Source organism: Macaca thibetana, chromosome 7 (assembly GCF_024542745.1).
Source record: "Macaca thibetana thibetana isolate TM-01 chromosome 7, ASM2454274v1, whole genome shotgun sequence".
NCBI classification, from domain to species: Eukaryota; Metazoa; Chordata; class Mammalia; order Primates; family Cercopithecidae; genus Macaca; species Macaca thibetana.
This window is the reverse complement of record NC_065584.1, coordinates 52,517,121-52,533,102: the sequence shown is the minus strand read 5'-3', so window position 1 is coordinate 52,533,102 and position 15,982 is coordinate 52,517,121.

Genomic DNA, 15,982 nt, shown 5'->3' with positions numbered 1-15,982 from the left:
TGACTGCAAATAGCTGAATCTAATTATAAGTCCCTGATGAACAAATTAAATAGTTATTTTTTCCAGTTATTAAAAAAATATATTTTTAAATTATTTTCTTTAACAACTGTCCAATTTGTTGTTTTAAACATATTATATATTACAAATCAATCTCTTTTTGTTGGCTATTTAAAATTTTCCTATTATAAATAAACCTCTAATTAACATATTTTAAAATGTTGATTTTTGTTCAGACTTCTTTTTTATATCTCTAAAATATTTCCTCATTTTAAAGTCTTTATAACAAGGGACAGAAGTAGTATAATTTTTTTATTTTTTATTTTTTTATTTTTTTTTGAGACGGAGTCTCGCTCTGTCACCCAGGCTGGAGTGCAGTGGCGCGATCTCGGCTCACTGCAAGCTCCGCCTCCCGGGTTCACGCCATTCTCCTGCCTCAGCCTCCCGAGTAGCTGGGACTACAGGCGCCCACAACCGCACCCGGCTAATTTTTTGTATTTTTAGTAGAGACGGGGTTTCACCGTGGTCTCGATCTCCTGACCTTGTGATCCGCCCGCCTCGGCCTCCCAAAGTGCTGGGATTACAGGCGTGTGAGCCACCGCGCCCGGCCATAATTTTTTTTAAAAACTATTTTTAGGTTGGGCATGGTGGCTTACCCCTATAATCCCAGCACTTTGGGAGGCCAAGGTGGGAAGATTGCTTGAGTCTTGGAGTTCGAGACTAGCCTGGGCAACATGGCAAAATCTTCTCTCTACAAAAAATACAAAAATTAGCGAGACATGGTGGCATGCACCTGTAGTCCCAGCTACTCAGGAAGCTGAGGTGGGAGGATCACTTGAGCCAGGAAGTTGAGGCTGCAGTGAGCTGTGATTAAGCCACTGCACTCCAGCCTGAGTGATGAGAGTAAGACCCTGTCTCAAAAAAAACCCAAAAAACAAAAAACAATTTTTTAAAACTGAAAGAAGCAAAAATACCTGTCAATGCAAAATGTATGCTTTAGAAAGTAAATCCCCACTTCCCACCTCACCACTACCATCTCCACCTAACTGTGATCCCTTTCAGGGTGTCCAAGTTTCTAATCATTTTTCAAGAGGGAATCCCAGATGGGCAATTATTGAGTAATAAGGAATCAGGTAATTTAGAAATTATAAAAACATTAAAGAAAATCATTGATGACAAAATAGAAAAAAATCAAACTGTATATATATTTATATAAAATAAGAAAAATGGCTGGGCATGGTGGCTCATGCCTGTAATCCCAGCACTTTGGGAGGCTGAGGTGGATCACTTGAGGTCAGGAGTTCGAGACCATCCTGGCCAACATGGTGAAAACCCATCTCTACAAAAAACACAAAAATTAGGTGTGTTGGCACACACCTGTAATCCCAGCTATTCTGGAGGCTGAGGCAGGAGAATCACTTGAACCCAGGAGGCAGAGATTGCAGTAAGCTGAGATCATGCCACTGCACTCCAGCCTGGGCAATGCAGTGAGACTCTGTCTCAAAAAAAAAAAAAAAAAAGAGGGAAACATTTGCAGAAAAGAAAGATAAAAAAGAACACCAACGGAGTGGGGAAATGAGAGAGCGCAGTTAATATTCCGGACGGAAGTTTGGTATCTAATAAAGATAACTGAGATACATTTCTTTGGAACATAACTAGTATTCAATGGATAAGTAAATATTTTACAACGGAGAAGAATGAGAGCTAGGGATGAAATGTATCCTGCCATGAGTCTGCTAGGCCTATGTGGTTAATGATTATAGTATCTTATATATTCTTTTATTCAAGATTTATGATTTATGCAAATTTGCTACATAAAGTTCAGATTACATGTAATATACATGGATAGAGATTACACATAGGAATCATGATTTCTTTTAGCAAAATGTTGGAATATATTATTATTGTTATTATTTTCAAGACAGGGTCTCACTCTGTCATCCGGGCTGAGTGCAGTGGTGCAATCATAGCTCACTGCAGCCTCAAACCTCTGGGCTCAAGTGATCCTCCCACCTCAGCCTACTGAGTAGTGGAGACTATAGGCAAGTGCCACCACTCCTGGCTAATTAAAAAAAAAAAAATCTATAGAGATGGGATCTCACTATGTTGCCCAGACTGGTCTGAAACTCCCGGGCTCAAGTGATCTTCCCACCTTAACATCCAAAAATGGTGGGATTATAGGTGTGAACCACTGTGCCCAGCCTGGAATATATTCCTAAAAATAGTTTTACTAGATCAAATGACATGATTATTTTTGTGATTCTGATAATGAAAGGTTTGAATAATTTCCTTTTCTGAAAAAATTCATGCTCGTTACTATTGCTTCTTCAGGATAAGTACAGTGGCTCATACTTGTAATCACAGAACCTTGGGAGGCTGAGGCAGGAGGATCACTTGAGCCCAGGAGTTCAAGACCAGCCTGGGCAATGTTGTGAGACCCCCATCTCTATGAAAATTAAAATTTAGCCAGGTGTGGTGGTGGGAGAATCACTTGAGCCCAGGAGATGGAGGCTGCAGTGATCCAGCACGAATGACAGAGTGAGACCTGTCTCAAAAAAAAAAAAAAAAAAAAGAAGTGACATAACAATATATATATTGCTTTGTCACTAGTTATTTTTTGTTACTGTTTCCTTCTAGTTATTTTGCAAGTGTTTCTTCTTGGGTAAATTACTTGTTCATCTGTATAAAGCTAAGGATTTGTTTAAAATGCGAACATTTTAGCAGATGCTTATAATATGGAAAGGAATTTAATAACAAATTTTAAAATTGTAAAATTAAGACAAGTCAGACCCTTAAAGAGTTAAAGTCAGTTTTATTCAGAAGTCTTACTGAGGATTACAACCCGGGAGAGTTTCCTAGAGAATGTCTGTCATACTACTACAATACAGCATTTCAGTTCAGTTTTTATACAAGCAGTGAAGATACAGTGTAAAAAAAAATTGCAGTAAAGCTTGAGTGCAAGAGTACCTTTGGTTCCAGTTTGCAGGCGCATAATCTTGCAACCTTGGCAGGCTTTGTCTTATGTGTCAGAAAAGGCAAGGACCAAGGTCATTTATCTTTGAAGGAGTGTAGTATCTCAGGCGAGAGACTGGGGAGCTATGTGCTCTATCCTGTTTATCATCTTTAAGGCATTCTTTGGAGAGCTGCAAAATTATGCTGGCAAGCAAACATGGCTTCTTATGTTTGCTACTCTGTTTCACAAAAGCCAAGATCTAGTGCCCACGGGCATATTTTAACATGAAATCTTTATTAACTATATCTTATAAATATTTATGAGGTAGTGTGTTGGAAAGGAGGTAGTGTTGTTTATTTTTAATTAAACTAATTTTTGTTAGAAAAGGATTACATTTGCATAATATAAAGATAAGGATAAAAAACTCGAAGTGAAAAATAAAATCTTCCTCCTCTGCTCAACCATGTCCTCCCCAATCCTGAATTCACTTCCCAGAAATCACCCCTGTTAAGTTTCTGCTTTTAGTTTAACCATACTTATCTACTTCAAGTTTTATCAAGTTTACACAAAATCTATTGATTTTCTACTATGAAAGATTAAGAATTTATCATGACCTACCTACCCCTCCACCTCTGGACTTATTTATAGTTTATATTTTTCTTCTTCTTCTTCTTTTTTTTTTTTTTCAGAGACAGGTCTAGCTTTGTCACCCAGGCTGAAGTACAGTGGCACAGTCATGGCTCACTGCAGCCTCAAACTCCTGGGCTCAAGTGATCCTTCCAACTCAGCCTCCTAAGTAGCTGGGACTACAGGTACGTACCACCACACCCAGCTAATTTGTAATTTTTTTGTTAAGACAGAGTCTTACTATGTTGCCTGGGCTGGTCTCGAACTCCTGGCCCCAGCAATCCTGCCTCAGCCTCCCGAAGCACTGAGATTACAGGTGTGAGCCACTGTGTGTGGCTTTATTCACTTTAAACAATGTGTTTAAATGTTGCTTTATTCACTTTAAACAATGTATTTAAATGTTTAATTCTTCATTTATCAAATTTAACATGGATTGAATAACCACAATGAAAGATAAGAATACTATCCTTTCTACTTCTCTTCTATCTGCTTCTCAATTTTTCTTAGTTATATTAATATGTGTCTGAATAATATTTATGATATTTGTATTTCTCCCTTTCCATTTCTCCACTGAAGCAAGTAACAGCCTCTGAATTTTATCATATCAGGGAGGTATGGGACACGGAGGAAAGCAGAATTAGTCTGTACAATTTTTCCTGGATTTTGTTTTCTGTAAAACTAAATTCACTGAGGAGTGCAGGATTGAAGGGAGGCAGTGTGGTGACTGGGAGATACAGGAGGTGGGGAGAAGCTTCTCCCCTAGAGATTCCATGAGAGTGGGTGGTGGTGAAAAGGTATGCAGGATTCAAACATTGCTCCATGGTGGAGCTCCAAGGAGGAGGCTCAGAAGGGTTAGATGTGTCAGATATCTGGGGAAGGAAGGACCCTAGCACAGGGTTCCCCAGCTTAGCTAAAACTCATGCCTCACATAGGGCCCCAAAAGTCCCAAAAGAGCAGAGACTTGCAGCATGGGAAACAATCATTCATCAAGGCTCTGTTACCTGGGTATAGAGATCACTCATGATGGGAGGGTCTCCCTTTTCTCTGATGCTTTTTTTTTTTTTTTTTTTTTTTTTTTTTTTTTGAGACGGAGTCTCACGCTGTTGCCCAGGCTGGAGTGCAGTGGCGCGATCTCGGCTCACTGCAAGCTCCGCCTCCTGGGTTCACGCCATTCTCCTGCCTCAGCCTCCTGAGTAGCTGGGACTACAGGCGCCCGCCACCGCGCCCGGCTAATTTTTTGTATTTTTAGTAGAGACGGGGTTTCACTGTGGTCTCGATCTCCTGACCTTGTGATCCGCCCGCCTCGGCCTCCCAAAGTGCTGGGATTACAGGCTTGAGCCACCGCGCCCGGCCTCTCTGATGCTTTTGTAACTGTGTGCCATTGACCAGACCAAGGGAGGGCAGAGTAACCCCAGAAATGTCTGTGATTACATTTCCCATCAAGCCGGACCTATGAGGGAGGTATGGGGAGAAAGAGGATATTTCCTAGATACAGAAATTAAGTTGAAGTGTAAAAAATAAGGTGATATTTCTTGCATACTTGAATTCGTTGAGATTTTTCATGTGATTCTTTAATATAATTATTAAATATACTGTGATTTGGGTATTGTTATACCTGAAATTGAAAAATCAATAGCTAACACTTATGATAATATGATTGCATAAGTATTATTCACTATAAACAAATATTGTGATTGGACTAAGCTAGAAGGAAACTTAATCTTACGACATTAAAACTTTGCTGCTGAAATCTTTCCTTCATTTGTTTCTGGTTCTACTTAGCTGCCACCATAATCGCATAACCTGATACCTTAGATTCCTTCTTTTGTGCTGAAGAACTTCCTCAAGTCATGCTTTTTCATATAGGGAGCTTGAATGGTAATTTTTTTTACTTCCCAAATGTCTTTGTTTTGTCCTCATGCTTAGTTAATAATAATGCTGACTTCCAAAAATTTTTTCCTTAGACCTTTGAAGATATTACTCTTTTTTTTTTTTCCTGTATTCTCACTTACTTTTTGTCCACTGCTGTAACATTGATTAAGGGGGGTTAATTGAAGTCTACCTCTAGAGTATTTCTAGTTCTCCTTGTAACTCCTACAGTTTTTGCTTTGAGTGTTGATGCTATGTTATTTCGTGTATAGATGCTACAACTTCATTATGACTATCTAGTTTAATGCTTTTTTCTTTTCTTTTCTTTTCTTTTCTTTCTTTCTTTTCTTTTTTTTTTTTTTTTTTTTCTGAGATAGAGTCTCCTTCTGTTGCCCAGGCTGGAGTGCAGTGGCGCAATCTCAGCTCACTGCAACCTCCGCCTCGCGGATTCAAGCGATTCTCGTGCCTCAGCCTCCTGAGTAGCTGGGACTACAGGCCCACACCACCACACCTGGCTAATTTCTTGTATTTTTAGTAGAGACAGGGTTTCACCATGTTGGCCGAGCTGGTCTTGAATTCCTGACCTCAAATGATCTGCCTGCCTTGGCCTCCCAAAGTGCTGGGATTACAGGTGTGAGCCACTGTGCCTGGCCTCTAGTTTAATTAGTTTAATTCTTTTTTTTTTTTTTTTTTGGCCCAGATTCTGTGATTATTCCAAGTCTGGCTTTCATTTTTCTCTCAGGCCCCAGTTCTCTCACCAGGAAGCATCTTTAGTGAACTACTCTGATGGTTGCTCCACAGCCCATTCCTCTCTTTGAATTTGCTAATGCTGAACCTGGAGCTTATCTGAGGCTTTCTTGGAAAGAACCTGGCTTGTCTTTGGTGTTCTGAGATGCAATTTTCTCTCTGTTGATTTTTCTGGAAATTCAAACCTATCTGTGTTTTACTTTCCACATAGTTATCAACATTTCTGATATATTGATGATACTCTAATTGTTTTCCACTGTTATGTGTCTGTGCTTTAAAAAAAAAAAAAACCTGTCTTGGTTACTTAATGTGATTTTTAACCCTTAAAAAAGTGGAGATGTATACATTTGTTAAAAATACCTTGAAAGCATTTTCTTTCTCCTGAGGAAAAGTGAATTTCTTGTCAGAATATCTGACTGATCCTGTAATTTAAATTAAAAGAAAATTTTGGAGAAACAGCAAAACAAACAAACAAACAAAAACTGTCTTGAAGTTGCTGTGGGAGGTATAGAATTAATCGTGTGCATATAGTCTATTGCAGCTTGACCTAGAACCTTTCCTATGAGAGATTCTTAATAATAAGCTCTGCATCCATAAGAATAAAACTTCATTTAGTGGCCCATCCATTTATTTCTTCCCTCTCTGGGTCTTCAACATGCATCATATGTGCACACTAAATCATTTAATCATTTTTACACTTTTCCTTAATATTCATTAAGCTGGCTGGGCGTAGTGGTGGGCGCCTGTAGTCCCAGCTACTCGGAGGCTGAGGCAGGAGAATCTCTTGAACTGGGGAGGCAGACGTTGCAGTGAGCCAAGATCGCGCCATTGCACTCCAGCCTATGTAAAATAGTGAGACTCCATCTCAAAAAAAAAAAAAAAAAAAAAAAAAAAAAAATATATATATATATATATATATATATATTCATTAAGCTATCAATGCTTGGGTTCTCTTTTTTCCCTATCCTGAAAATGTAAAATACTGGAAAGACCTATTTGAATAATGTGTCCCTAATAAGCATTAAAAAATTTCAGTGTACAATTTAAGATATACTGTTATTGTTATGTAGCTGTTATAGGTCACCATAATTCTAAAGGGAATTATAGTAATTTACGGTCGGGATAAGTTTAAAATAAAAATATATCAATAAGTGCGAAGATTTGAATAAACTAGTTGCATGTAATTTTCTTCCCCTCCCTCCCTCCCTCCCTCCCTCCCTCCCTTCCTTCCTTCCTTCCTTCCTTCCTTTTTTTGAGTTGGGGTTTCACCATGTTGTCCAGGCTGATCTTGAACTCCTGAGCTCAGGCAATCCACTCACCTTGGCCTCCCAAAGTGATGGGGCTACAGGCGTGAGCCAGCCCATCCGGCCTATTCTCATACTTTCTATACATTACCAGCCTCAAGACATTTTACAGCTAGTGGCTGATAATACTTGAAATATCTGCCAACCTAAAATGCAAGGAAAATTAACATAGGCTGTTGTATAGTAGACCATGATATATAAAGGGAGACGCAAACCCAGTGCTGAAGCTGTGTCTAAAACAGAATAATAAGATACTCGTGGATTTCTGAAGCTATTTAACTATCCCATTCTCTTCACAAAGCAAAAAGGAAAATAATACTGACAGATGGTAGCCAGTGCTACAAAAGACAACAATACTGTCTATTCTAAACACATAAAAAGTAGTGATTTTGCATTTTTAAAACACCAAGAACAGTTTTCTCCATTGCTTTTGACCAACTCCTTCTTAAGTCAAAGGATCCCCCTTGTCTGCCCTTCAGGATGATACCCAAATTCCAGCTCATGGAAGGGCGGTAGTAATCTGGACTCCATCTTCCTCTTAAGCTTTATTTCCTAGTAGTTACTCTCCTGTTGGCCACATTCTAACCACATTGAGCTGCTTTCTCTCTGCTTATGGACAAGTCAAGTTTCCATTCCCCATACCTTTGTCATTATGTTCCTTCTGCTTGAAGAGTCATTCCTCGCTCTTACTGCCTTATACGCACTTATTCTTTTTTCAAGACTGAATCCAAATAATATCTTTTTGGGGAAAGTCTTACACAAAGAATCAACATTGACCTTTCTAGTGTTTATGAAATATGTTGTGCTTTTATTACCATTGGATTGTACCATATTTCAGAGATTAAAGTTGGCCTGCTGAGCTTGAACACCTTGACTTTTACAAAAATCCAGTGTTTAAATAAAATTCATATTGATACAGGATTTTTTACTCCTTAGCTCAGCTAGATCCAAGTTATTGTCTCATGACCAGGAAAAATTAGGCATGGGAACATCAAAGAGTGAGTGGAATAGAATTTATTAAGCGAAAAGGAGAGCTCTCAGCAAAAAGAGGGGTCCTGAAAGCAGGTTGCTGGTTGTCTTCCTTCACAGTTAAGTATAGTTGCTTCTACATCCGCTGATGGGGCTGGGTTCCCTATTTGTATAGGGCACCAATTCCTGGTGGCTCCACCCCATCCTTCCAGTGTGCATGCTGGTCCTTAGTCTGAGCTGCTCCACATTGATTTATTTCCTTTCTACGGATGTGTTAACGGATGGAATTTTTCATCGCGGGCTGTGGGGAAAAGAAAGACCAGACTGTTACTGTGTCTATATAGAAAGAAGTAGACATGAGAGACTCCATTTTGTTCTGTATTTGAGATGCTGTTAATCTGTGACCCTACCCCCAACCTTGTCCTCGCAAGAGACATGTGCTGTGGTGACTCAAGATTTAAAGGATTTTGGGCTGTGCAGGGTGTGCTTTGTTAAAGAAGTGCCTGAAGGCAGCTTGCTGGTTAAAAGTCGTCACCATTCTCTTAATCTCAAGTACCCAGGGATGAGTACACTGCCAAAGGGGCAGGGACCTCTGCCTAGGAAAGCTAGGTATTGTCCAAGGTTTCTCCCCATGTGATAGTCTGAAATATGGCCTCGTGGGAAGGGAAAGACCTAACCGTCCCCCAGCCTGACACCCGTGAAGGGTCTGTGCTGAGGAGGACTAGTATTAGAGAAAAGAAGGCCTCTTGGCAGTTGAGATAGAGAAAAGCATCTGTCTCCTGCCCATCCCTGGGCAATGGAACATCTCGGTGTAAAACCCGATTGTATGTTCTGTTTACTGAGAAAGGAGAAAACCGCCATAGGGTGAAAGGTGGGACTTGCTAGCGCAGTGCTGCTCTTCATGCACTAAAAAGGTTTATGGAGATGTTTACATATGCATATCAAGGCACAGCACTTTTCCTTAAACTTATGTCACAGAGATCTTTATTCACATGTCTTACTGCTGACCTTCTCCCTATGATGATCCTATTATCCTGCCCCTTCCCTTTTTCTAAGATGGCAAAGATAATGATCAATAAATACTGAGGGAACTCAGAGACAGGTGCCGGCGTGGGTCCTCTGTATGCTAAGCACCAGTCCCCTGGGCCCACTTTTTTTCTCTATACTTTGTCTCTGTGTCTCATTTCTTTTCTCAAGTCTCTCGTTCCACCTAACGAGAAACGCCCACAGGTGTGGAGGGGCAGGCCACCCCTTCAGCGGGCATGTTTAAGCAGGCCCCCTGTGCACAATGACCTTGGCAGGTCGGGGGTTCTCCAGGGACCCTCCCCTATCTGCCTAGGAGAGTTCTCTGCCTCCTGCCTCTATCAGTATTCTCTTGTCAATGCCAGGCTGCAATCTTTTTTTCTTTATACGCTAAATATACAAGTAGAAAGTTATATGATCAATTTAACTGTGAACATGTAATGTCATTATGTACATGATCTTAAATTATCCTTTTGGAAGATAAGTCTTTTTCTTTTTTAGTGGAAATATTAGGTCCTCTGTTTTCATTGTTAACCACATCAGAATCTGTATTATTACTTTTTAGTTTGGAAATCTGTTGCAGTACAGCAGGCTTACCATATGGTGGCACCCAAAAGCCCAGAAACCAACATCCTGCGGCCCAGTATTAGACATGTGTTCAAAAATGGGGGCAGTCAGCTTTCTAGCAGGTAACAACAGGAAATAAAGAGTCGTAAGACAGTCATCTTAAAAGGGTGCTGGAAATATTCTACATTGCACAGGTGTATATGTAAAAATTCATAAAGCTATATTCTTAAGATTTGTTCATTTTATTCTTTGTATGTTGCACAACAATAAAAAATTTAGGCCAGGCGCAGTGGTTCACACCTGCAATCCCAGCACTTTGGGAGGCCAAGGTGGGCGGATCACTTGAGTCAGGAGTTTGAGACCAGCCTGGCCAACATGGTGAAACCCCGTCTCCACTAAAAATACAAAAATTAGCCAGGCGTGGTGGCACCTGCCTGTAATCCCAGCTAGTCGGTAGGCTGAGGCACTAGAATCGCTTCAACCCAGGAGGCAGAGGTTGCAGTGAGCCGAGATCCTGCCACTGCAGTCCAGCCTGGGCGACAGAGCAAGACTCTGTCTCAAAAAAAAAAAAAAAAAATTAAATGACTATAAATGAGAACCATTTTATATAAGCCATCTTAAATATTTCCCTATTATTGAAAACAACAACAAATTTTAGAGAGTACTAAATATTAGCAATTTTCCTGCATAGGTATGAAACTATTTTATGATAGTTATTTTATTTTATTTTTTCTTTTATTATTCCCATTTTACACATGATCTAGTTATTTGGGCTTATTTCTATACATTTAAAACATTTAAAAAAATTGTCAGTTTGAGTTAAAATTGTACCATCAGCAGCACAACAGTACAATGAATGAATAAATTATGGGCACAATCACATATTGGAACAATATACAAAAGAAGAATTAAAGAACCACAACTGCATGCATTGACATGGATAAACTCCCAGGCACGGTGGCCCATGCATGTAATCCCAACACTTTGGGTGGCTGAGATGGGAGGATTGCTTGAACCTGGGGGTTCAAGACCACCCTGGGCAACCTAGTGAGACCCTGTCTCTAAAAGAAAAAAAATTAGCCAGATGTGGTGGCATGTGCCTGTGGTTCCAGCTACTCTGTAGGCTGAGATGGTAGGATCACTTGAGCCTGGGAGGTTGAGGCTGCAGTAAATGGTAATCATACCACAGTACTCCAGCCTGGGCGACAGAGTGAAACCACATCTCAAAAAAAAAAAAAAAAAAAGGATACATTTTATAAACACAGTGAAAGAAACAAGTCATAAAGATCACTTACATAGAAACTTTTGTATAAAGTTCAAAAGCAGTCAAAATAAACTATATTGTTTATGGATACCTAAACCTAAGAAACACCAGACAGAATGATTATCATAAAAGTCAGGATAGTGGTTACCCATTGAGGGAAAGGAGAAGGATGCCACCCGAGGAGAGGAACACAGATAGCTTCTAAGGTACTGGCATAGTCCTACTATTACTATATTTCTGACTGGGTGCAGTGGCTTATGCCTGTAATCCCAGCACTTTGGGAGGCCAAGGCAGGTGGATCACGAGGTCAGGAGTTTGAGAACAGCCTGCCCAATATGGTGAAACCCCGTCTCTACTAAAAATACAAAAATTAGCTGGGCATGGCAGTGCGTGCCTGTACTCCCAACTACTCGGGAGGCGGAAGCAGAAGACTCACTTGAATCCAGGAGGTGGAGGTTGCAGTGAGCTGAGATCATGCCACTGCACTCCAGCCTGGGTGACAGAGCGAGACCCTGTCTCAAAAAAATAAATAAAAATAAAATAAAAGTGTATATATATTTCTTAACCTGAGTGGTGGTTACACAGGGTCTTACTTTATAAAAGAGGCAGATCTAAAAGTAAAATTCCAGCAATCAGGTATTTTGTAGTCCAGAAAGTCCATGGTTTTACCCTTTAGTAAACTAAAAATTGTCACTGTGAGAGGTGAAGCCAGCTGGGCTTCTGGGTTGGGTGGGGACTTGGAGAACTTTTCTGTCTAGCTAAAGGATTGTAAATGCACCAATCAGCGCTCTGTAAAAACGCACCAATCAGCACTCTGTGTCTAGCTAAAGAGTTGTAAACGCACCAATCAGCACTCTGTAAAAACGGACAAATCAGAACTCTGTAAAATGGACCAATCAGCAGGATGTGGGTGGGGCCAAATAAGGGAATAAAAGCTGGCCACCTGAGCCAGCAGCCACAACCCGCTGGAGTGCACTTCTATGCCGTGGAAGGTCTGTTCTTTTGCTGTCATAATAAATCTTGCTGCTGCTCACTTTTTGGGTCTGCACTACCTTTATGAGCCATAACACTCACTGCAAAGGTCTGCGGCTTCACTCCTGGAATCAGCAAGACCACGAACCTACCAGAAGGAAGAAACTCCAGACACATCTGAACATCTGAAGGAACAAACTCCGGACACACCATCTTTAAGAACTGTAATACTCACTGCGAGGGTCTGTGGCTTCATTCTTGAAGTCGGTGAGACTAAGAACCCACCGGAAGGAACCAATTCCGGACACAACAGGCCCTTAGAATTACGTGTAAGGTTGCCAGATTTAGCAAATAAAAATACAGAACTACAGCTAATAAATATTCAGGGCTGTGAGTTGAATGTTAACTTCAGATAAATAACAAGTTTCTAGTATAAGCATATCCCCATGCGATATCTGAGACATACTTATGATAAAAAACAAATTATTGTTTATCTGAAATTCACATGTAACTGGGTATTCTGTATTTTATCTGGCGACACTATTTGTATGGCCAGTTGCACAAGCAGAAGCAGTTCACAGTGGCCCAGGGTAAGGAGTACCCAGAGGAGGCTGAAGGAAAGGGAAGAGGAGGAAGAAGAAAAATCTTAAAGTAAGTTAGCCTGACCCTAAGTTCCTATTTGAATAATGGTGTAAATGAATTTGCTGACCAGACGTGGCGGCTCACGCCTGTAATCCCAGCACTTTGGGAGGCCCAGGCAGGTAGACCTGAGGTCGGGAGTTCGAGACCAGCCTGACCAACATGGAGAAACCCTGTCTCTACTAAAAATACAAAATTAGCGGGGTGTGATGGCGCATGCCTGTAATCCCAGCTACTTGGGAGGCTGAGGCAGGAGAATTGCTTGAACTCGGGGGGTGGAGGTTGCGGTAAGCTGAGATTGTGCCATTGCACTCCAGCCTGGGCAAAAGAGTGAAACTCTGTCTCAAAAAAAAAAAAAAAAAAAAAAAAAAAATTTACTGAGTTCAACCATTATTGCAATAGTTTATGGGAATGAATCTCCATAATGCATTGAATAATTTCTATCAACAAAAAGCAAATGTTTAAAAGAGCCATCATTGTTTCTCCTTAAAAAAATCTCTCTCTCTCTCACTGCATCAGCCTTTCTTCTATTTACTTTGGATGAAGATAGTATAGATGATAGTCTTGACGATACTCTTCTATAACTAATTTTTTTTCTAATTTGTAGCCAATGCTTAGAAGTGAAGTTTCAAGGTAGGTTGTTTTGTTTTTTTTCTACTAATACATGTATTCTCCTGACCATGTACCAGGATCTGACTTAGGCCCAAAGGACAGGACAATGTATGATACCGACACAGTCCCTTCCTATGGAGCTCAGATTCTAGGCCCTAGAAGACTGTAACGTGTGTGTGTGTGTGTATGTGTGGGTGTGGGTGTGATGCACTTGGTAAAGCATTATCTAGCAACAGTGAATATCTGTTGTTCGTTGCATAGCATCCCACCTTCTTTTGGGAAACCATCCAGACCCCATTCTGTTACTTGGTTTGGGTGAAATTGACCCCAAATCAGTCACTACCTTTGATGATAATTGATTCAAGAATGGTCATATAATCCAGTAAGATCTGATGAACACCTGGGAGCCAATAAATAGAGACTTCTGGAAAAGAGAGGCTTTCATTCTTGCCTTTCAGCTTTGCAAGGTGGTAAAGCTTGGTAACAGTCACCATATAGCTAACTTGAGTGGAGTCATCCAGATAACCAGGGCTGTCAGATACCCCCAGAGAGAACCATTCATATGTGCAAAGGACGAACTCAACACCCAGAAGAAGCATCCTAGTGACACACTGGGCAGCCCTGATTCAAGAGGAACCTGAAAGTACTCACAGATTTCATTTAAACTGAGCCAATAAATTAATTCATTTCTTAGGGCAGTTTCAGTTTTCTGTCATTTGAAGCCTAAAGATCTGGTGTAATAAAAGTCTAGGAGGAAATAAAAGATTTCTTTCCTATTCTCAACCTCCAGTATCATCTCCTAGAGATGATCACTGTTTCTTACAGACATACGTTTGCAAACATGTATCTAATGTATGTCTTTTAATGCAAATAGGATTGTATTAAATATATAGTTCCACCACTTGCGTTTTTAAAACTTACGTTGTATTATCGGCATCTTCCTTTGTCAACATATAGATCTACCACTTTTTCTTTATAGTTGCATAAAATTCTATAAATTAGATGTATCATCAATTTAATCTCTTCCATTGATAGAAATTTAGTTTTTCCTCAATTTTTTACTTTGACAAACATTACCTTTGTACATATATCTTTGTGCATTTGTGTAGCTATAAAAGGAAAAAAAATCCTAAAAGTGAAAGTGCTCAAAGAGAATGTGCACTTAAAATTTTTGGCCTCCAGAATTATTACAGCAATTTACACTCTTTTCAGAAACATGAAGCTATGTTTCCTCAGCACTGATAAAACTGATAAACTTTAGAAAAGTTTGCCAGTGCGATAATGAAAAGCAGTATTGTTTTCTTGATTTGCATTTGTTTAGTGAGTGCATATATATATATATATATATATACACACACACACGCAGACATACATGGAGAGACACATGCATATTTAGGCTATTTTATAACTTCATTAACTATTTTAATGTAAATTTTTTATTCATCTCCTTAGCTGATTTTTCTATTGGGTCATTTATCTTTTCCTTATTGATTTGTCTTTACATATTAAGAAAATAGATTCTTTTCTCCTACATGTTTTGAATACTCTTCAGTTTTGTTATTTGTCCTTTTGGTAATTTATTTCTGAATTTCTTTTTCTATTAAATGTTCTAAGTAGAGAGAAAACAGGAGAGGATTATATAATGAGCACTCATACAGCTACTACCTAGTTTTAACATGTTGTCATTTTGTAATATTTGCTTCAGTCTTCTTTTTTTAAAAGAAAAAATGTTACAGATACAACTGAAGTTCTTTCATACCCTCTCCAATTCCATTCCTTTCCACCCCTCACCAGAATAACTAGCATCCTGAAGGAAATGTGCCTGTGTTTTTGGAGACCCTTTATACCTCTCAAACCCCCATCACATGAAACAAATATTTAAATATTTTCCTTTGTCTTTCAGGAAAAAAAAAAAGAAAATGTTAAAAAGACAGAAATAACAATTGGGGCCAGGCGCAGTGGCTTACACCTGTAATCCCAGCACTTTGGGGGGCCAAGGTGGGAGGATCACCTAAGGTCAGGAGTTCAAGACCAGCCTGACCAACATGGCGAAACCCTATCTTTATTAAAAAATACAAAAATTAGCCAGGCGTGGTGGCGGGTACCTGTAATCCCAGCTACTCGGGAGACTAAGACAGAGAGAATGGCTTGAACCTAGGAGGTGGAGGTTGCAGTGAGCCAAGATTGTGCCACTGCACTCCAGTCTGGGTGACAGAGTGAGACCCCATTGCAAGAAAAAAAAAAAAGAAAAAGAAAGAAAGAACAAATGGATTGTTAACAGTTGTTCTTCAGTAAGTTACAACAGGATCTTCAAGCATCTTTCTAAGAGAGATTAATTTCACAGTATTGCAATAGTAACACTTGCATAGTTCCCATGAGAAGCTATTCTCAAAGTGTGCTAGCCTCTTGACAGATGTTGCTAATAAAGAACAGAGAAGG